The 24192-nt window shown below is 38.2% G+C and overlaps 1 protein-coding gene and 1 pseudogene across 3 annotated transcripts in view; one reads left to right on the forward strand and one right to left on the reverse strand.

Annotated features, from left to right (window-relative positions):
• ARHGAP32 (Rho GTPase activating protein 32) overlaps positions 1-24192 on the forward strand; it is a 450472-nt gene that overhangs the window by 316307 nt on the left and 109973 nt on the right. The window lies entirely within an intron of this gene.
• LOC143643823 (CTP synthase 1 pseudogene) lies at positions 15188-23889 on the reverse strand (annotated as a pseudogene).

Consider the following 24192-nt stretch of genomic DNA (forward strand, 5'->3'; position numbering starts at 1 on the left):
CTCTTCCTCTTTTTATCCTTTAAGTTATCTTTACTGATACATTTTAATTCTGTGCCCTCCTCCAGATCTCCGTATCCTGTTTTCTTTTTTTAGCTGGCAAAACTCCTTTTAGTATTTGTTATAGGGCCAGTCTCCTATTGACGTATTCTCTCAGACTTTGTTTGCCTGTGAAAATTTTAATCTCTCACTCCATTTTTTTTTTTTAATGGGCAGGCATTGGGAATAGAGCCCAGGTCTCCGGCATGGCAGGCAAGAACTCTGCCACTGAGCCACCATGATCCGCCCTCTCCCTCAGTTTTGAAGGACAATTTGGCTGGGTCCAGAATTCTTGGCTGGAAGTATTTCCCTTTCAGGATCTTAAACATTTCATACGACTGCCTTCTCACCTCCATAGTGCCAGTTGAGTAGGCTGAACTCAGTCTTATGTGGTTTCCCTTGTATGTAGTAGATTGTTTTTCCTCTTGCCGCTTTGAGGGTTTTCTGCTTCTCTTCAATATTTGACAGACTGATTAGTATGTGTCTTCGGGTAGGCCTGTGTGAATTTATTCTGTTTGTAGTTCATTGGGATTCTTTGATTTGTATGTTTATGTCTCTTAGGAAGTTTGAGAAGTTTTCCCCCATTATATCCTCCACTAATATTCTCTACTCTTTCTGGGACATTGCTGATTTTTATATTCGTGCATTTTGTTTTGTCTGTCATTTCCCTGAGATCCAATTCAAATTTTTCCTTTTTTAAAAAAAATTGCTCATTTATGTGTTCAAAAGCAGTTTTCCTGACCTCTAGTTCACTAACTCTTCTGCCTGTTCAAATTGGGTGTTATGTGTATCTAGTATATTTTATTTGTCTCCAACATCTTTAATCTCTGTGATTTGTGCTATTCTATTTATTCTTTCAAATTTCTTTTTTATGCTCTTCTAGTGTCTTCATCTCTTTTATGTCATTAGTCATCCCACTGACTTTATTTAGGATAGTTATATGAACATCTTTGGTTAGTTTCAAAGTCTGTGTGTTCTCCACTGTTTTAATTTGGTCATTTGACTGGGCTCTTTCTGTCTGCATCTTCATGTGGTTAGTGATCTTCTCTTGTCTTCACAGCATGTAAATATCTTGATTGGTTTACTTTGGAAGTTGATTTCCTTCAGTAGTCTAAAGCTTTGTGTTTGTGGGATGGGTGCGGAGCAGAATATGGGGTGTGGGGAGGGGCAAGTAGTTCTGTGTTGGGTTGCGGCACAGATATATGCATGGGTTTGGGGTGCTACACTGGTGCCTGTGAGCGTGGGGTGCAGGTTGTGGGGTTGTAGAGGTGTGGTGTGGGGGCTGTGGGGGTAAGATGGAGCTCAGGCAGGCCTTGGAATGTAGGAGTAGGGTGTAGCATGAGGACTCAGAGGTGGGGCATGTCGAGGGACGGAAGGGGGCCTGAGTGGATGTTCTGGGACTGGTACATGGGCAGGATGCTTGTTGGCATGTGGTACATGTGGATTGTGGGTATCACAGTATAGCGTAAGAGGCACAGAAGTCGGGGCACAGGGCAGGCAGGATCCAGGTGTGTCCTTGTACAAGGGGAGGGGTCTGGAGGTGCTGTGATATGGACGTGCAAGTGTATAGGGGCCTGGCACAGGTCGCGGAGGTTGCGGTATGTTTGTCAGGGGTGTGTAATATCGTGTGAATGGGGCCCTGGTGTGGATGCAGGAGTGGGATGGGGTGGAGGTACATGTGTGTACAGGGTGTGGGATAGGTGGCACAGATGCTCATGAGAGCACCTGCCATGTGTGAGAGATGGGCATTTGTGCGTGGGGGTGTGGCAGGGATTTTCACACATGTGGGACAGGGATGATGGTGTGCAGGGATCAAGAGGTCAGTGCATGGATACATGAGTGCCCAGCGAGGAGGTTGTGGCTATGCCTATGTATGGATCTATGGGACAGTGGAGCGGGATGGTACCTGCATGGGCTGGGGGTGGGTGTGGCCCTGATGTTCAGGTCAGCGCTTGGCTAGAGCTGAGTGGACGTGGTGGGAGTGGGTACGTGCGTATGCACGCATCTGGGGGATGGATTCATATGTGTGCTGCACAGAGTTCGGGGTATAGGGCGAGGTTGCAGGACTGTCTAGCCTGGGTATAAAGGTGAGCGCCTGCAGCCTGGAGGTACAGGTGACCATCTTCAGGGGTCAGGGTGGGGGAGGTTTGGTTTAAAGGTCTGGACGTGGGTTCATGGGTCTCCAGAGGGACAGGTCTAGACTGTGTGCTTGCACAGGAGAGGTGGGTTGGAGTAGGACAGATTTGCTTGCATGCAGGGGCTGGGGTGTGAGGTGATAAAAAATATCAATATTGCCAGCTAATTTTTAATGAATGATTGCCAGGCAATATGTTAAGTACCTTACATGGATTATCTTATTTAATTTTCCAACACCCCCAAGTACTGTTAATCTCTCCATTTTAAAGATGAGGAAACCAAGGCTTAGGAAAGCTCTCTACAGTGGCATAATTAGCAACTAGTTTGGGACATTCTACCTTTAGATCCTGTATACTTGATAACTGCTTTCTTCATTCTTATCTCTCTTTTCTCTCTTTCCTTCTTGTTTTACACGTAGCTCTAGCAATCTTTTATGCAAGCTAAAGGGAAAAAGGTATTTCATGTACCCAGTGTTACCTCATAACTATATCAGCCTATTCTCCATTTCTAAAGAATGCTGACCTGATGAAGGATTGCAAGCAGAACCAATTTCTGTCCAGAAAGCACCAGGAATATAATATACTGACTACTTCACTCAGTGAGTTGGCTCAAAAGCTGTAATAGCTCTAAGCCTACCAAATGGTCAGATCATTTGTCTCTTGAGCTCTAGTACAGTGGCATTACTATACAAATGCTGAGAGATGGTCCAGATTGATTCCCCTGCCTTTGTGGTAGCCACTTAGAATCCTAATGTTATATTTTCTTATGATCAGAAGAAGGAAGATTAGAAAAACAAAACTGAAAAAATTAGCAGGACATTCTAAGTAATTCTAAAATTCAAAACTGAATAAAAATTCAGTCAATATGGAAAGCAATCTTTGACCGCTTAGGATATATTAACTCTTCCCTGTTTGAACCCTTGATACACTTAAAAATAATTGATAAAAAAATTCTTTTGTACTTTGAGTAGCTGAGTGTTTGTTGACGAGTCGTTTGTTTCTGCCAAATATCCTGGGAATTTGTTTAGAATCTTTGACCTCTACTCTAGTGTGTTTAGCTGTTTCTATTTGCTGGGCAATTTATAATGCACTTTACATTGATTTACTTGATAGCTGATTTTAAGCAATCCCTATTCCCATTTTGAAAAATGAAAAAGCCAAGGCTATAGGCCAAGATGGTGGCTTAGTAAGGTACGCGCGTCTTAGTTCCTCCTCCAGAGCAACTACTAGGTGAACAAAAACAGTGCAGAACAGCTCCCGGGGCCACGGCAGGGAATGGACACACAGCGTACCCAAGTCTGGACTGGCAAGACTGACTGCGAGACTCTGCTGCGGTGAGATCCCGGAGCGGCGCGTGATTCCCGGAGCCGCGGCAGTGGGCGGCCGGAGCTCCTCCCTCCCTCCTTCCCGGGCCGGCTGAGAGTCTCAGAGAGGCAAGTTTCCCAAGCCGCGGCGGCCAGCGCCTCTCTTTTGCAGGTGGCTTCCTGGAACGGCTACGAGTCTTGGATGAGAGGGCTACCAAAGCCACGGTGGCTGGCAACCGGCGCCCCCCACCCGTGGGCGGCTTCCTGGACTGGTGGCGAGTTCCCCGGGCCGCGACGGCCGGCGACTGGCACCCCTCCAGGGAGAGGAGGGAATTTCTGACAGTGGCAGGGACTGGGTCCAACCAAACACCAATAGTGGTATTAATAAAGGAGCCACAGGGTCCCCTCAAGCCACGGCGGCTGGCGCCCCCACCACGCTCGGCACCCCGGACCAACTGAGAGAATTGGATCGGAAATCCCCAGGCCGAGGAGAACGGTGACTGGGGGGATCCCTGCTGGGAACGGTGTACTCTCCCGGGCCTCGGCGGCTGGCGCCCTCCCGCCATGCTTGGCGCCCCGGGCTGACTAGGAAATTCGGACGGGCACTCTCCCGGGCTGGGGCGGCTGGCGACCCTCCCCGCATTCGCACCCCTGGGCCGGCAGGCACACTTCCAAGCCACTTCAGCTGGCAAACCTCCAACACGGTGAGAGTTTTCCAAAGTTAACAGACCCACAGCACCTTTTACTGGTGGGACCCGCAGACAAACATGTGCCACGAGCGCCACCTACCGGGCAGGATAAGAAAAACAGAACCCAGAGATTTCACAGAAAAATCTGCCAACCTGTTGGGTCCATCACCCAGGGAAATCTGACTAAATGCCCAGACACCAGCAGAAGATAATGGTCCACACTCAGAAGATTGAAAATATGGCCCAGTCAAAGGAACAAACCAATAGTTCAAATGAGATACAGGAGCTGAGACAACTAATGCTGAATATACGAACAGAAATGGAAAACCTCTTCAAAAAGGAAATCGATAAATTGAGGGAGGACATGAAGAAGACATGGGCTGAACAAAAAGAAGAAATAGAAAATCTAAAAAAACAAATCACAGAACTTATGGAAGTGAAGGATAAAGTAGAAAAGATGGAAAAAACAATGGATACCTACAATGACAGATTTAAAGAGACAGAAGATAGAATTAGTGATTTGGAGGATGGAACATCTGAATTCCAAAAAGAAACAGAAACTATCGGGAAAAGAATGGAAAAATTTGAACAGGATATCAGGGAACTCAAGGACAATATGAGCTGCACAAATATACGTGTTGTGGATGTCCCAGAAGTAGAAGAGAAGGGAAAAGGAGGAGAAAAACTAATGGAAGAAATTACCACTGAAAATTTCCCAACTCTTATGAAAGACCTAAAATTACAGATCCAAGAAGTGCAGCGCACCCCAAAGAGATTAGATCCAAATAGGCGCTCTCCAAGACACTTACTAGTTAGAATGTCAGAGGTCAAAGAGAAAGAGAGGATCTTGAAAGCAGCAAGAGAAAAACAATCCATCACATACAAGGGAAACCCAATAAGACTATGTGTAGATTTCTCAGCAGAAACCATGGAAGCTAGAAGACAGTGGGATGATATATTTAAATTAGTAAAAGAGAAAAATTGCCAACCAAGACTCCTGTATCCAGCAAAATTGTCCTTCAAAACTGAGGGAGAAATTAAAACATTCTCAGACAAAAAGTCACTGAGAGAATTTGTGACCAAGAGACCAGCTCTGCAAGAAATCCTAAGGGAAGCACTAGAGTCAGATACAAAAAGACAGAAGAGAGAGGTATGGAGAAGAGTGTAGAAAGAAGGAAAATCAGATATGATATATATAATAGAAAAGGCAAAATGTTAGAGGAAAATATTATCCAAACACTAATAGCACTAATTGTTAATGGACTGAATTCCCCAATCAAAAGACATAGATTGGCAGAATGGATTAAAAAACAGGATCCTTCTATATGCTGTCTACAGGAAACACATCTTAGACCCAAAGATAAACATAGGTTGAAAGTGAAAGGTTGGGAAAAGATATTTCATGCAAATAACAACCAGAAAAGAGCAGGAGTGGCTATACTAATATCCAACAAATTAGACTTCAAATGTAAAACAGTTAAAAGAGACAAAGAAGGACACTATATACTAATAAAAGGAACAATTAAACAAGAAGACATAACAATCATAAATATTTACGCACTGAACCAGAATGCCCCAAAATACGTGAGGAATACACTGCAAACACTGAAAAGGGAAATAGACTCATATACCATAATAGTTGGAGACTTCAATTCCCCACTCTCATCAATGGACAGAACATCTAGACAGAGGATCAATAAAGAAATAGAGGATCTGAATATTAGTATAAATGAGCTAGACTTAACAGACATTTATGGGACATTACATCCCACAACAGCAGGATACACATTTTTCTCAAGTGCTCATGGATCATTCTCAAAGATAGACCATATGCTGGGTCACAAAGCAAGTCTTAACAAATTTAAAAAGATTGAAATCATACACAACACTTTCTCAGATCATAAAGGAATGAAGTTGGAAATCAATAATAGGCCGAGTCCCAGAAAATTCACAAATACGTGGAGGCTCAACAACACACTCTTAAACAATGAGTGGGTCAAAGAAGAAATTGCTAGAGAAATTAGCAAATACCTCGCGGCGAATAAAAATGAAAACACAACATGTCAAAACTTATGGGATGCAGCAAAGGCATTGCTAAGAGGGAAATTTATTACCCTAAATGCCTATATCAGAAAAGAAGAAAAGGCAAAAATGCAGAAATTAACTGTCCACTTGGAAGAACTGGAGAAAGAACAGCAAGCTAACCCCAAAGCAAGCAAAAGGAAAGAAATAACAAAGATTAGAGCAGAAATAAATGAAATTGAAAACAATAGAGAAAATCAATAAGACCAGAAGTTGATTCTATGAGAAAATCAATAAGATTGATGGGCCCTTAGCAAGACTGACAAAAAGAAGAATAGAGAGGATACAAATAAATAAGATCAGAAATGGAAGAGGAGACATAACTACTGACCTCACAGAAATAAAGGAGGTAATAACAGGATACTATGAACAACTTTATGCTAATAAATATAACAATTTAGATGAAATGGACGGGTTCCTGGAAAGACATGAACAAGCAACTTTGACTCAAGAAGAAATAAATGACCTCAGCAAACCAATCACAAGTAAAGAAATTGAATCAGTCATTCAAAAGCTTCCTAAAAAGAAAAGTCCAGGACCAGACAGCTTCACATGTGAATTCTATCAAACATTCCAGAAAGAATCAGTACCAACTCTCCTCAAACTCTTCAAAAAAATCGAAGTGGAGGGAAAGCTACCTAATTCATTCTATGAAGCCAACATCACCCTCATACCAAAACCAGGCAAAGATATTACAAAAAAAGAAAACTACAGACCAATCTCTCTAATGAATATAGATGCAAAAATCCTCAATAAAATTCTAGCAAATCGTATCCAACAACACATTAAAAGAATTATACATCATGACCAAGTAGGATTCATCCCAGGTATGCAAGGATGGTTCAACGTAAGAAAATCAATTAATATAATACACCATATCAACAAATCAAAGCAGAAAAATCACATGATCATCTCAATTGATGCAGAGAAGGTATTTGACAAGATTCAACATCCTTTCCTGTTGAAAACACTTCAAAGGATAGGAATACAAGGGAACTTCCTTAAAATGATAGAGGGAATATATGAAAAACCCACAGCTAATATCATCCTCAATGGGGAAAAATTGAAAACTTTCCCCCTAAGATCAGGAACAAGACAAGGATGTCCATTATCACCACTATTATTCAACATTGTGTTGAGGTTCTAGCCAGAGCAATTAGACAAGAAAAAGAAATACAAGGCATCAAAATTGGAAAGGAAGAAGTAAAACTATCACTGTTTGCAGACGATATGATACTATACGTCGAAAACCCGCAAAAATCCACAACAAAACTACTAGAGCTAATAAATGAGTACAGCAAAGTAGCAGGTTACAAGTTCAACATTCAAAAATCTGTAGCATTTCTATACACTAGTAATGAACAAGCTGAGGGGGAAATCAAGAAATGAATCCCATTTACAATTGCAACTAAAAGAATGAAATACCTAGGAATAAATTTAACTAAATAGACAAAAAACCTATATAAAGAAAACTACAAAAAACTGTTAAAAGAAATCACAGAAGACCAAAATAGATGGAAGGGCATCCCGTGTTCATGGATTGGAAGACTAAATATAGTTAAGATGTCAATCCTACCTAAATTGATTTACAGATTCAATGCAATACCAATCAAAATCCCAACAACTTATTTTTCAGAAATAGAAAAACCAATAAGCAAATTATCTGGAAGGGAAGGATGCCCGAATTGCTAAAAACATCTTGAGGAAAAAAAACGAAGCTGGAGGTCTCGCACTGCCTGACTTTAAGGCATATTATGAAGCCACAGTGGTCAAAACAGCATGGTATTGGCATAAAGATAAGATATATCGACCAATGGAATCGAATAGAGTGCTCAGATATAGACCCTCTCATCTATGGACATTTGATGTTTGATAAGGCAGTCAAGCCAACTCACCTGGGACAGAACAGTCTCTTCAATAAATGGTGCCTAGAGAACTGGATATCCATATGCAAAAGAATGAAAGAAGACCCATATCTCACACCTTATACAAAAGTTAACTCAAAATGGGTCAAAGATCTAAACATTAGGTCTAAGACCATAAAACAGTTAGAGGAAAATGTAGGGAGACATCTTATGAAACTTACAATTGGAGGCGGTTTTATGGACCTTAAACCTAAAACAAGAGCACTGAAGAAGGAAATAAATAAATGGGAGCTCCTCAAAATTAAACACTTTTGTGCATCAAAGAACTTCATCAAGAAAGTAGAAAGACAGCCTACACAATGGGAGACAATATTTGGAAACGACATATCAGATAAAGGTCTAGTATCCAGAATTTATAAAGAGATTGTTCAACTCAACAACAAAAAGACAGCCAACCCAATTACAAAATGGGAAAAAGACTTGGACAGACACCTATCAGAAGAGGAAATACAAATGGCCAAAAGGCACATGAAGAGATGCTCAATGTCCCTGGCCATTAGAGAAATGCAAATCAAAACCACAATGAGATATCATCTCACACCCACCAGAATGGCCATTATCAACAAAACAGAAAATGACAAGTGCTGGAGAGAATGCGGAGAAAGAGACACACTTATCCACTGTTGGTGGGAATGTCAAATGGCGCAAATACTGTGGAAGGCAGTTTGGCGGTTCCTCAAAAAGCTGAATATAGAATTGCCATACGACCCAGCAATACCATTGCTGGGAATCTACTCTAAGGACTTAAGGGCAAAGACACAAACGGATATTTGCACACCAATGTTTATAGCAGTGTTATTTACAATTGCAAAGAGATGAAAGCAGCCAAAATGTCCATCAACAGACGAGTGGCTAAACAAACTGTGGTATATACATACGATGGAATATTATGCAGCTTTAAGACAGGATAAACTTATGAAGCGTGTAATAACATGGATGGACCTAGAGAACATTATGCTGAGTGAGTCTAGCCAAAAACTAAAAGTCAAATACTGTATGGTCCCACTGATGTGAACTGACATTCGAGAATAAACTTGGAACATGTCATTGGTAACAGAGTCCAGCAGGAGTTAGAAACAGGGTAAGATAATGGGTAATTGGAGCTGAAGGGATACAGACTGTGCAACAGGACTAGATACAAAAACTCAAAAATGGACAGCACGATAATACCTAATTGTAAAGTAATCATGTTAAAACACTGAATGAAGCTGCATCTGAGATATAGGTTTTTTTTTTTTTACTATTATTATTACTTTTATTTTTTTTCTCTATATTAACATTCTATATCTTTTTCTGTTTTGTTACTAGTTCTTCTAAACCGATGCAAATGTACTAAGAAACGATGATCATGCATCTATGTGATGGTGTTAAGAATTACTGATTGCCTATGTAGAATGGTATGATTTCTAAATGTTGGGTTAATTTCTTTTTTCCGTTAATTAATAAAAAAAAAAAAAAAGCCAAGGCTAAGAAAGATTAGGTAGTAACCTATTTTAGTAAATGGTAAATTCAGGACTCAGAATTGGGACAGTCTGATCCTAGAGTTAAACTTTTAGCTGTTTCCTTTTTTCAAGAGTTCATAAATCTAAATACCTTCAACATACATGTAAGTAATATAAGTAAGGGAAAAGACTGGGTGTGGTAATTGACTTTAGGAAGTTGGAGCTTACTGTACTGTGCCTAAAGATACTCAAAAACAAATTTTTTAAATACTGTAGTTCAAATGCAAATCTGAAGGTGGAATGGGTAAATTTAAAATACTATTGGGAAAGGCAGTAAGGACTTCTTGTCCAGGTGAAAATTTAGATTATTTTCTTGAATGCATTTTAAAGATAGACTGTTTTTTTAAAGTAGTAGGTTTACAGAAAAATTGCTGAGAAAATATGCAGTTCCCATATATTATCTTTCCTCCCCACCCCACAGTTTTCCCCTATTATTGACATCTTGTATTAATATGGTATATTTGTTACAATTGATTAACCAATATTTATAAATAATTAACAAAATGCCACAGTTTACGTTATGGTACACTCTTTGTGTTGCACATTTCTATGGGTTTTTACAAATGAATGATATCATATATCCATCATTAAGGTATTCAAACAAAATCGTTACACTGCCTAGACATGCCCTGTGCTCCACCCTTTCATCTCCCACTGCCCGTGAACCACTGGCAACTACTGATCTTTTTATTATTTCTGTAGTTTTGCCTTTTCCAGAATGTCATATACTTGGATTATATAATATGTAGCCCTTTCCTCCTGATTTCTTTCATTTAGCAATATGCTAAAGGTTGCTTCATGTCATTTTGTGCCTTGATAGTTTATTTCTTTTTCTTTTTTTTTTTACCCTATTTTTAATTGTATAATATAACGTATATACAAAGCAAAGAAAGAAAAAAAAAAAGCAATAGTTTTCAAAGCACTCTTCAACATGTAATTACAGGACAGATCCCAGAGTTTTTCATGGGCTACCATACTGTCATCTCAGATTTTTCCTTCTAGCTGCTCCAGAGATATTTCATTTCTTTTTATCATCAAATAATATTCCATTATATGGTTGTACCACTGTTTGTTTATCCATTCACCTACTGAAGGATGTCTTTGTCTGTTTCCAATTTTGGCAATAATGAATAATGCTGCTATAAACATTTGGGTGCAGCTTTTTGTGTGTGCATGTTGTCACTCCTTCGAGTAAACAAATACCTAGGAGTGTGAATTTTTGGATTGTATGGTAAGAGTATGATTAGCTTTGTAAAACTCAATTGAGCTGTATTCCCAGCAGACTTGAATGAAAGTTTATGCTAATGAAAAACTTCTATATCCAAAGAAAATGTACAAATACACCCTAAATTAATACAAAGAGAACTGTTCCAAAATTTTGAGGCAGTAAATAAAAATATAAATATACAAATCTGATATTATTGTAAAATTAGTAGGTTTTGTAGGAGATTATATAGCAATTACAGTTAATTTCCCTTTTCACTAACAGTTTCTTACCCATGGCTTCTTACCCATGGCTTGCATGGCTCCAAAACATGGATAAAAATTAATAAAACTAAATTTGTTATCTATCCAATATGAATCTTCCGTTGCTTCATGAAAAGGGAAATTTGACACATTAAAATTCAGCCTTTATATATTAGAAGAAACACCTGCATTATATAGATTACCTCTTTAAAAGTAAATCGTAAAACCATTGGTGTATTTTTTTTTCATTTTTTATACACGGGCAGGCACTGGGAATCGAACCCGGGTCCTCTGGCATTCCAGGCAAGCGTTCTTGCCTGCTGAGCCACCATGGCCCACCCTCATTAGTGTATTTTAAAGAAGGAAAACTTATGCATGTGGCATGTCCTAATTTCCCATGTTCACTGGTTTTGAGATATAGCCCTATGATACCCGAATTGGATTAGGTCAGTTATTGATTTTTGAAATTGAAAACAGTATCACCATACATTTATTTTTTTTCTGTGCTGTGTGGCAGGTGTGACTGTCCCATTATTGCAGCACCATTTGTTGAAGTTTTGTTTTGTATGTTTGTTTGTTTTTCTTGTTAGTTTGTTTTGGGGGAAGTACATGGACCAGAAATCAAGCCCAACTCTCCTGCATGGCAGGCAAGAATTCTGCTGAATTGCACCCCCACCATACATAAATTTTTTTAAAACTTTGTTTATTGTATAGTATGACATATATACAAAGCAAAGAAATAAAAAACCAATAGTTTTCAAAGCACTCTTCAAAAGCAGTTACAGGATAGATCCCAGAGTTTGTCATGAGCTACCATACATTCCTCTCCTATTTTTCCTTCTAGCTGCTCCAGAATATAGGAGGCTAGAAGGCTTAAATACTTTTTTATGATTACAATCGACTTTTTTTCCTTCTTTTTTTGTGAACATTAACATATATACAAAAAAGCTATAAATTTCCGAGCACAGCACACAATTAGTTGTAGAACATATTTTAGCCTTTGACATGGGTTACAATTTCACAATTTTAGGTTTTTACTTCTAGCTGCTCTAAAATACTGGAAGACTAAAAGAGATAGCAATGTAATGATTCAGCATTCATATTTATTTGTTAAATCCTGTCTTTTATGTATAATTCCACTATCACGTTTGATCTTTCTATACCTCTCATTGGGGTTGTATGGGCTATGGTAATTTAATTTTTTGATATTGGAAGGGTCCGCCACTGATATGGGGTAGGGAGATGGAACTATCTGATGTTCTGCAGAGGCTGGGCTAGGTGTCAGGACTTACCTGGACTAGGGACCCATCTGGAGGTTGTAGGTTTCTGGCAATTTACTCTAGTGCCTGGAACCCTTGTGGAATTGTATAAATTCCCCTAGGTGTTCTTTAGGATTGGTTGAAATGGTCCTGGTTGGGGGTTGGCAGGTTATGATAGGTAGCAAGATCTACCTGAAGCTTGTGTAAGAGCAACCTTCAGAGTAGCCTCTCGACTCTATTTGAACTCTCTCTGCCACTGATACTTTAATTACACTTCTTTCCCCCTATTTGGTCAGGATGTAATTGTTGATCCCCCAGTACCAGGTCTGGATTCACTCCTTGGAGTCCTCTTCCACGTTGCCAGGGAGACTTTCACCCCTGGATGTCATGTCCCCCGTAGTGGGGAGGGCAATGATTTCACTTGCAGAATTGGGCTTAGAGAGACTGAGGCCACATCTGAGCAACAATACTGTTGAGTTTTAAGAGTTCGTTGTGTATTTTGTGTAACAGCCCTCTATCAGATATTATGTTTTGCAAATATTTTCTCCCATTCTGTGGCTTATTTTTTCATTCTCTTAAAGTTGTCTTTCTAAGAACAGAAGTTTTTAATTTTGAAGAGGCCCACCTTATTTAATCTTTTCTTTCATGCATTGTGCTTTTGGTATTGTACCTAAGTTATTGCCAAACAAAGGGTCACTTAGATTTTCTTATTTGTTGTCTTCTAGAAGTTTTGTACTTTTACATTTAGGTTTATGATCTATTTTTAGGTTAATTTTTGAAAGGTATAAAATCTGGGTGTAGATGTCCAGTTCCAGTACCATTTGCTGAAAATATTTTCATTTCTCTGTTGAATTGCCTTGCTCCTTTGTCACAGATCAACTGACTATATTTGTATGGGTCATTTCTGGACTCTCTATTCTGTTCCATTGATTTATTTGTTCTTTCACCAGCACTACACTCTCTTGAAGTAGGTCTTGAAGGAGGGTAACATCAGTCCTCCAACTTTGTTCTGTTTTCAATATTGTGTTGGCTATTCTGGGTCTTGTATCTTTCCATAGAAACTTTATAATTGATTTGTTGGTATCCACAAAATAACTTGCTTGGATTTTTATTGGGATCCTCTTGGCTCTAGATCAGATTTGGAAGAATTGACATCGTGGTAACACTGTCTTCCTAGTCATGAACATGGAATATCTCTCCTATTATTTAGAATTTCCTTGATTTCCTTTGTTAGAGCTTTGTAGTTTTCCTCACATAGATCTTGTTCATATTTGTTGTTTATTCCTAAGTATTTAATTTTTTTGTACTAATATAAATAGTGTTGTGTTTTTAATTTCAGATTCTGATCGTTCATTGCTGAAATAGGAAAGTAATTAACCTTGTATCCTGCAACTTTACTAATAGTTTATTAATTCCAGGAGTTTGTCTTGTTGTTGTTGTTAGTTCTTTGTAATTTTCTACATAGATATTGATATAATCTGTGAAGGAGTAGAGTTTTATTTCTTCCTTCCCAGTAACTGCATCTTTTATTTCCTTTTCTTATCTTATTGCTTTAGTTAGGACTTTCAGTTTAATGTTGAAAAGAAGTGGTAAGAAGGGACATTCTTGTGTTGTTTCTGATCTTAAGGGCCAAGATCTAGTTACTGAAATATAAGTATGATGTTAACTGTAGCCATTTTGCAGATGTACTTTTACAAGTTGATGAAGTTTACATCTTTTCCTAATTTACTGAGAGTTTTTATCATGAATTGGGTATTGGGTTTTATCAAATGCTTTTTCTTTATCTTTTGATATGATTATATGATTCTTTTTCTTTAACCTGTTAACGTGATCACTTACACTAGCTGATTTTTTTCTGTCATTAATTGAGTTAGAGAGTTTACGTCAAGTCCAGCCAGCATGTAGTAGGCCCACAGCTGTGCCTGTTGTTACATCAGGTTAAGAAAATAGCTTTCTATATTGTACTTTAACTGCAATAACACCATTCTGGAAGGAAAAAGTCTCTTTGAACCAAAGCTGTCTATATATGAGAGGGTTTTAGATGCAGTTTCCCACAAAGATTCTTTGTTCTTTATTAAAGCAACCCCTTTATGCCAGGAGTATTTCCCAGCTCCAGGGATAGGAAGCACAGCCACAGAGGCATGGGGATTTTAAAATCACACTTCAGAGAGACATAGATCTCTTGCTGTGTTTCATGTGATATCAAGTCAACCATCCCTTTGGATGGGAATTAGCAACCATGGTTGGCCTAGAAAGTCCCCATAGCTCAGGGCAGCATCAAGATTTTGACCCTGGTTTCACTGCTCTGGGTTACAAGCAATGCCTTCAAGTTACTGGAACCAAATTGTTACTAATACTAGCTAAAAATATCTTTCCATGTTTAGTAAGTCTGCATGGCACACTTCTTATAATAAGGGTCTAAACACTGAAGGTAAAAGCAGCAGGTAATCTCTCAAATCCGCCATGTTATGAGGTAGTTAGAGAAAGACGATGATGCTGGGGCACTCGACTAGCCCCATCCATCATCAGCTCCCTTTCAGAGACCTTCTCTTCTCTTTTTAGAAACTCAAGAACCACAAGGTAGAATATCAAACAGTAGGCACTGCCCCATGTACAAGAATTAATATACATGAAGGGACATACAAGTAACAAAGTTTTCTAAACACCTTTCTCCCATAATAAAATAATTTTAATGAAAACATAATTTAAAGAAAGTGTCCAAAGCTGAGTATAAAATCAATGCTGCAAACTCCTATGAGTTCAAAGCCTTTCTTGAAAAACCCCAGACTCAATCATGATTTATTGATGAAAACTTCGATTTAGTGATTTCAGAGTCAAGGGAGCTGCTTCCAGTTCTGTCACTATAGGTGTCCCTGGGCAAGAGCCTGTAGCCTCTCTGGGGGTAATGTGGGAGCCTCCCCAAAGGATCCAGAAAGAGGCTGAAGTCAACAGGGAAGGCTTGATAGGTTTGGACAGTAACTCAGGGTGGTATTGAACCCCAACAAAAAAAGGATAATCTTCCAACTCCACAATTTTCATTCTCTCTCCTTCAGCATCTTAGCCAACAAACTTCAAACTTTGCTCATCCAACACTTTTTGAAGACTGGATTCACCTAAATCTGGTGGTGCCTTTCTTCCATGTAGTCCAGATCTTTGTAGAGTTTTCTCATGGCCAAGTTCTCATGACCCTGTCTATAACAGTGTCCTCCTCTTATCCAGCCTTATAGTTCCACTCATCTGCCCAGGATTGTTATCTGGCATGTCTGTGACCATGGGATAACTTGTCTTAGGGTCAGATTCTATAGAATTGGCCCCTTGTCATCCCAGCACATTTCTTGAAAATTCAACTACTTGCCAACTGCATTCTTAAGTACCCACCTAGAAAAGAGATTTTTGTTTCTGAGCTCATGCAGTTGCTTGGATTTTTCCTTCTGTTGCTCGAACAGCAGACCCTCTTGGAACCAGCGCTCCATGAACACTGCTGAGTTTCTGCCAAGCTTCATGGTATGTGCAGGCTCTTCTTGTAAAATGCCTGGTTCTAGGTATGTAGAATTGATTTCCAGTTTGTGATTGACAGCCAATGCAGAAAGCTCTAGAGCTGTAATGATAGCACACGAATCTGAAAACTTGGTGTATTTGCCACAAGGGCAATGGGCCAAGTTTCTAGTAAGCAATTATATCTGTCAGGAATCTCTTTCCAGTTCATCACTATTTTTCATGGTTGTCTCTCAGTAGGAATCCCAACACTTCAAAGAAAATAAGCTACAACCCCTTGCTCCTCCAAAAACAAGGGGACTTGGTAGATAGACAGCCCCTCATGAACACAAATCATGTGTTCCAGTTCAGCATGGCAGATCATTGGTATTTTCTCTTTCACTGATCTGTCCAGAATATTAGAGCACCTGTATACAACCAGATTTGGGGACAGCCTTAGCCCTCTAAGTTCCTGAACACTATTCTGGGTTGGTTTAGTCTTCTACTCCCCTCTTGAAGTTGACTGAGGAACTGAGCTGGCGTGAACATTAAAAAAGTTCTGTTTTGACTTTGAACTGGAACAGAAAGCCCCAATTAAAGGCAAGCTTTCTGTATCTCCCACTGTTCCACCAAACTCAATAACACACACTTGAGGTTACAGGCCATCTTCATCTATAGGTATTAATGCCTATCTTATTACCCACTCCTGGATTGCATCTGTGATATAAGGGACAACTTGGATGGTTTCCCCAGGTAACCTCCTTTACATTCCTTGTTAATGAGATACTAGTATATCTTTCCAGTGGTCATCAGATTATTGTCTTTAGTGAAGTGAATGTCAAGGAACTACTCATAGTTATCTAAGTCGTGGTCTACTTCCCCACCATCATCTAGCACAAAAACTTCACCATGCTCATAAGGAGAGAATGTTTTCCTGCATCAATGTTAATGTATGAGTCAATTTTAATGGAAGTTACATGTAACCCATAAGACTTCAGTATTGTACCCACACTGCCGTGATAAATCCTTTTCCAATTCTGGATATAACACTACCAGTGAGTAGAATGCTCTTTTTTTTTTTATTTCTTGACCTGTACCTGGCCCTACGACCCCATATATGGGAGCTGGCCCTAATTGATTTTTTTTTTGGCACGGGCAGGCACTGGGAATCGAACCCGGGTCTCCAGCATGGCAGGTGAGAATTCTGCCCCTGAGCCACCATCACACTACCCCCAATTGATTTTTAAATTATTTTTTTATTAGAGAAATTGTAGATTTACAAAAACACCACACAGAAAATAGCATTCTCTTATACCCTACCCCTCACATACAGTTTTCTCTATTTTAACTTTTTGCATCAGTGTGGTACCTTTGTTACAATTGATAAAACAATATCATTTAATTATACTATTAACTATAGTCCATAGTTTATATTAGGATTCACTCTTTGTGTTATAAACTCCTATAGTTTTTTTAAAACAATTTTCTAGTAACATAAATATATATGTATACATATATCCTGTAAATTTCTTTTAACCACATGCAAGTATATAATTCCATGATGTTAATTACATTCATAATATTGTGCTGTCATTACCACCATCCATTTCCAAAACTTTTTCATCAGCCCAAACAGAAACTCTTTAACAATTAAGTATTAACTCCCCATTCTCTACCCCTCAGCTTTTGCATATCTGTGAATATTATCTCACCCTGTTTTTGAAAGATGATCTTGCCAGATATAATATTCTTCCTTTGCAGTTGTTTTCTTTTGGCACTTTAAATCTATTTTTCCCCTCTGCAGTTTTGCCTCCATGGTTTCTTCTGAGAAATTGACATTTAGTTTTATTTAGGCATCCTTGTACATAACCTGTTGATTTTCTCTGGAAGCTTTAAAAGCTCTTTGTCCTTAGTTTGACTATTCTTTATGGTTCTCTTTGAGTCTTTCCTTCTTGGGGTTTGTTGGGCTTTGTGAACATGCATATTCATATCTTTTGTTAAATTTGGAAATTTTTCTGCCAATATTTCTTTGAATATTCCTTCTGCTCCTTTATTTTTGTCTTCCTTTCTCGGACTCCAGTAATGCATATGCTGGTGCTCTTGATGGTTTTCCACAGGTGTCTTAGGCTTTGTTCACTTTTTTGTTATTCTTACTTCTTTTTGATCCTCAGCCTGAATCTTTTTAATTGCCTTGTCTTTGAGTGCCCTGATTTTTTACTCTGCTGGTTCCAATCTGTGATTGAAACTCCTTACGGAATTTTTCATTTTGGTGTTCAACTCCATCATTTCTGCTTGGTCCCTTTTTAAAACATCTGTCTCTTAACTGAGATTCTCATATTGTTCATTCATCATTTTCCTTGTATCCTTCAGTTCTTTCTCCATGTTTTCCTTTGCTGTCTGAGCATACTATAGTTCCTTTTTTTAAAGTTGTCCAATATGTTCAAAGTTTGATCTACCTTGATGGTTTTTGAATTTTTATCTTGTTCCCTTTGATGGACAATCATTTCCTGTTTCTTTGTTTATCTTGTAATCTTTTGTTGGACATTGCACATTTTAATATTTTAATATGTTAATTCTTGGTTTTAGTACCTGAGTTGATTGCTCTATAAGTTTGTATCAAGTTACTGATAGGGAAAAGATTTCCTTGAGGGCCAGGAGCAAACAAATCACCACAAAAGACATCTTTCACAGTCTTTGCCAATTAGCTGTGCTTTGGCTGGTGCTTTTCTTCCATTTAGTCCTCCTATCAAGAAGATGAGCCCAAGAAAAAAGTAAAGTGCAGGCTCCTCTCCATCTTTTCTAGCCTGCATCTTTTCTGGACTTGGGTTTGCACATTTCCTTAGGAATTCCCCCACTTACTGAAATCGGAGTATCCCCTCTGTTTTCTATGAAATAGACTTTCCTCCCTTTCCAGGTGCCCTATTTTTATGTCTTAAAGTTGGTAGTCTGTTGCCTCCAGAATACACTCTCCATTCCTCCTTGGTCTGTCGTACAGACTTGGAATACAGATTTTAACATTATTCCTCCCCAAATTTCCAGCCTCTGTTGTGCCGTATGGAATTTGGACTTGCCAGCCCTCCAAATTTTAGCCAACTTCTTATAATAAATCTAACAGGAATATGTATGTATGTGTATGTGTATACGCACAAACATGTACATACATATATCCTGTTGATTCTGTTTTCCTGACTAATCTAGCATTGTTTAGCTTTCTTTATCCTTTTGATTTTAATCTACCTATGTCTTTATATTTAAAGTAGGTTCCTTGTAGATAACATATAATTGGTATTGCTTTTTTATTCACTCTAATAATTTCTTTTAATTGCTGTATTTAGCACATTTACCTTTGTGATTATTAACATCTACCATATCTGTAACTATTTTCTCTTCATTGCTCTTGTTTTTTTATTTGTTTTATTGTATACACTTTCTTTTTTTTTTTTTTTACTTTTTCGGGTTCTAATTCAACATTTTATGTCATTTCATTTTCTCTCCCCGCTTAGCCTATCATTTATACTTCTTTTAAAAGTTTTAGTGGTTGCCCTCAAGTTTGCAATATATATTCTCAACTAGTCTAAGCCCCCAGGTAACTCAGGTGCCTTATAACAAAGTATTCCCAATTCTTCCTTCTCATACCTTATAACATTGATGTCACATATTTCATTTATCTATAATCTGTAATTGTTCAATTGTTGTTATATCATTATTTTGAACAAAGTGTTAACTGTTAGATCAGTTAAGAATAATAAAATATTCTATTTTACCTTCATTTTTACTTTCTCAAATTCTCTTCTTTATAGCTCTGTTTCTGACCTAGATCATTTCCCTGAAGAACTCCATTTAACATTTCTTGAAAAGGAAATTTGATGACAAATTCTCTCTTTTTTATTTTTTTGAGGAAGTCTTTATTTCTCCTTCACTTTTGAAGGATAATTTTCCTGAATACAGAATTCTAGATTGTATTTTGTCTTTCAGCACTTTAAATATTTCACTTCATTCTTTTCTTGCTTTCATAGTTTCTGAAGAAAACTCTGATGTAATTCTTATCCTTGTTCGTCTGTAGGTAAGATCTTGTTTTCAAGACTTTCTCTTTGTCTTTTCAGTTTCTTCAGTTTGAATATGATATGTGTAGGAATAATTTTGTGGTATTTATTCTGCTAGGTGTTCTCGGAGCTTCCTGGATTTGTGGTTTGGTGTCTGTCAGTAATTCTGGAAAAATTTAAGTCATTAATTCTTCATATATTTTTTCTGATCCTTTTCTCTTCACCTTCTGTTATTCCCATTATGCATATGTTAATGCCTTTTATAATTGTCCCTCAATTCTTAGGTATTCTGTTTCACTATTTTCAGTCTTTTTTCTCTTTGCATCTTAGTTTGGGAAGCTTCTCTTGACATGTCTTCAAGTACACTGATTCTTTCCTTGGCTATCTCTAGTCTTCTGATGAGCCTATCAAAAGTGTTTTTTATTATGAAATAAATTTTATTTCTAATGTTTACTTTGATTCTTTTCTTAGGGTTTTCATCTCTCCATGCACATTCCCATCTGTTCTTGCATGTTGTCCACTTCTTCTGTTAGAGCCCCTGTCATAGTAATCATAGTGATTTTAAATTCCAAAAAATCTGAAAACTCTGCCGTTTCTGAGACTTGGTCCTGGTACTTGTTTTGTTTCTACTAATTGTTTTTTGGTTTATTGTTTGCTTTTAGTAGGCCTTGTGACTTTTGTTGAAAGCTAGACACGATGTATTTGGTAAAAGGAACTGAGATAAGGAGACCTTTAATGAGAGGCGTTATGTTTAGCTGTCAATGAGTTAGGCTGCATTTACTCTTTGGTATAGCTATAGATGTCAGAGGCTGAAATTAACTCTGGTGCCCTTGTTTTTGTCTCCCTTAGTGGCTTTGGGTTTCACAGAAGACCTTTAAATAGGAACTGAACCTTGCAATAATTCCCAACTGTATTCCTCTTATTATACAGGAACTTTATTGATGTTTGTTAAGGTCTGCAAAGAGGGAAAGCATTCTCAAATCTTGGGATAGGTCTCAGTTTATGAGTCAGCCTGTGTCCCTAGGCTGTGACCTTCACAAATGCTTCCCTCAGCTTTTTCACTCTTTAAATAAGATAGGAACATTAGAGGGGTGGGGGTTGGATATTTCCTTCCCCCACATAGAAGGGTAGAAGGTCTGGAATTGGGTTAACCTGGTTGGGCTGTGATAAAATAATTTGCCCTAAGGGGAGACCATTGTTAAGGAGAACACAGTGCTTTGGACCTATTTCAAAATGGTTTTTTTCCCCCTTCCTCTGCTACGAACAAGAGGTGACTTTTTTTCCATCTTCACAGTGATAATTTGGTGGGTTTCTGGAGGTAAAACTTACTAAAGTGTGGGCCCCTTTCTCTAAGGCTTCCAGGAGTTTTTATTTTTGAAGCTAGTGCAGGCTTAGGACCACATCAGATGCTGGATGCAGTGGCAGTTTCAGCTGGTAAGCTGTGGGTCTATTTATCTTCCTAACTTTTCTGTTTTAAGGGCAGAGGTTTGCCCTCTGACCTCAGTTCTCTAATGGAGCTAAGAAGATTAGTTGATTTTTAGTATTTTTACCTTTTTTATTGTTGTGAGGACAGGAGTGATGACTACCAAGGTCTTTTTATGTTGAACTAGAAACAGAAGTGTTGGATACTTATTTTTTTTCTGTTCTTTCATGTACCTGTGTGAGATTGTGAGCAAATTTCTTAATCTGTGATTAGATCCATAGAGAATGCAGTGTTACTGATACAAGAAATCTCAAATGATTATGTTAATTTCTTTTTTCACTTCTACTGTTTTTCTGTATTATACTCAGTTGCTGCAGGTTTAGAAACCCCACTGACCTTTTTATGGATTCCTCTGTTTGTCTTATTAGAATCATCATGCCCCCTACAAAGACATGTTCAAGTCCTAACTCCTGGTCTTGTGTTGTGTACTCACTTGTAAATAGTATTTTTGAAGTTGTTAAGACCAAACCGAATCAGGGTAGGCCCTATTCCAGTAGTTGGAGACCTTGTAAGCAGAGGGAATTGGACACAGAAGTAGTGTAAGCTGCGACAGAGACAGGTGGCCATGGGACAGAGGCAGAGATTGGGTGCTGACAAGCAAGCATCGGAATGCTATGGCCTTCAGAGAGAGCATACCTACCTCCAAAACTGTGAGCCAATAAATTCCTGTTGTTTAAGCTATCCTGTTTGTGTTATTTTGTTATATAAACCCTGGAAAATTAATAAAGTGGCCATAAAATTTGAACAGACCTTACATTTATGTATATCATAAAATTACCATTATATTTGATTAATACTTTGACTAGATATTGAATTTTTGATTTTAATAAAAATGTCCTTCAGAACTCTGAAGTGATTGTTCTGCCCATAATAGCATATCCAGTGTTGCTGTAGTCACTGGGTATGCTTTTTGTTTCTTTCTTAGTGAGAGTTTTCTACTCTCTGTTACCTGTAAGAACTTCTGACTCTGGGTAGTCCTCAATTTTTGTGTTGTTGTATGATACTATAAAAATGACTTCTGAGTCAAAGGTCTATTAGGAGCATTAGAAGAAGTGTAGGAGTTTGCTTTTATTTGATGAATCTTAAACTCTTGGTTTTGGGTTCTGAACATATCTCAATGCTTGCTGCTAATCTAATTTGTCTAGTCATTGAGGCCAAGTCTAGTGTATGTTGTGTCAAATTCAGCCTGTCTTCTGGATACTCTTTGCCTTTCAATCATGTCTAGTACTCTGATCTTTATAACACTATAAACAGCCAGTAATGGTATTCAAAGGCCACTGAAAAGCAGTTTCATGCAGTTTGTAAGTGGGGAGGAAATTGTCTCAGTTTCAACAGCCAGCCAGCTAGAGCTGTGGAATGTAGGGACACCCTACCATTTACCTTCCTTCAAGGGTTGTCTGAGTGAAAAAGCTTTGTAGGCCTGGTTTCCATTGGAAATTAGATAGCTTGTGGAAATCAGAACAACTTTTTGTACCAGTAACATAAAGGACCTCTGGAGACATTGCCAGCTTTTAAGTTTGAGATGGTCAAAGGTGACCTGGACAAACCCCGGAAAGGAGATGATACAGATGCATTTGCTGGTGCTTTGTGTTGGAGAGCACTGTCAGGTGCTGACTGCTGCTGACAGCCAGGGTGCCGCCAGGGTCCTGGAGCTGGTATGAAGAGTTGGTTTTCGCAAGTGAAATTGTGCTTGGTTCTGCTGAAAAACAGAAGCTGTCATTTGATGTCTCTCCCAGATCATCATGGGTTTTGTTTTTCCTTGGAGTATTTTTTTTTTCCTATTTTTCCTTCTTTATAAAAACTTCGGGACACTGGAAATACCCAGTGAACTTTCCACCATCAATGTAGCTAGCTCCACAGACTTTGATGTTATTGGTGGTGTGGTTATCTGATGTTTTGGTAGGGAAAAATGCTTTTGAAAACATATATAATAGTAAATAATAATTTTATTGGGCCACAAAAAATGACCAAAAGTTTTTCCAATCATTAAAAACTCTCTCCTTGTTGGTTATAAGTATATAGGGAAGGAAAAGAAAGAACAAAATAATATTTAGTTGAACTGTAATTGAAAATATTTGAAGCATTGAAAATGAAAGTTTTTCTTTGTAAAACAACTTATCATGAGTAGTATGAACAGTGCTTGCCTTCTTTTCATTGTGTAAGTTACAATATGGAACGAGCCCTCTTTCTCTGCCTTTCTAAGTTTGGATCCTCTTCCATCATTTTATCCTTTGTGCTTTCAATGTTGTGAAATATCTCTGAGTTAATTTCCTCTGGTTCATCTTCATCCATTTTGTCACAAATAGTTTCCTCATTTATTCTGAGAAGTTTGCCTTCACTAAATTCCTCTAGCCATGAATCTAGAATCACTTGAATGGTGGCAGTGTCAACATTTTCAGAATCAGCTATTTCTTCTATTACTCCATTTATATTAAAGTCACGTTTCACTTCCAGTTTTATCACTTTTTGATCCCTTGCTGCATTTTTCATGTTTTGGCCAGTGCTTTATTTTTAATAAAATGATGTGTCTTTATCACTAGGAAGCACAACTGCATACTTGGATATGTGAATAACAGAAATGCAGTGACTCACAGACTTTGGAAGAAGCAGCATAATTGGTCATTGATCATGATGTGTACATCTGTTATTTACAGAGTGATTTGTAAACTGAAGAGCTGGTTACAAAGTTTGTACTTTATGCAATTACTCACAGTTCACATATCAAGGAAACTTAGATTTATATCATGTTGTCAGGGGTGTTCATGTATTTAACTGAATTTTATATATATATAA

The sequence above is a fragment of the Tamandua tetradactyla genome, chromosome 8 (assembly GCF_023851605.1).
Source record: "Tamandua tetradactyla isolate mTamTet1 chromosome 8, mTamTet1.pri, whole genome shotgun sequence".
In the NCBI taxonomy this organism is placed as follows: domain Eukaryota; kingdom Metazoa; phylum Chordata; class Mammalia; order Pilosa; family Myrmecophagidae; genus Tamandua; species Tamandua tetradactyla.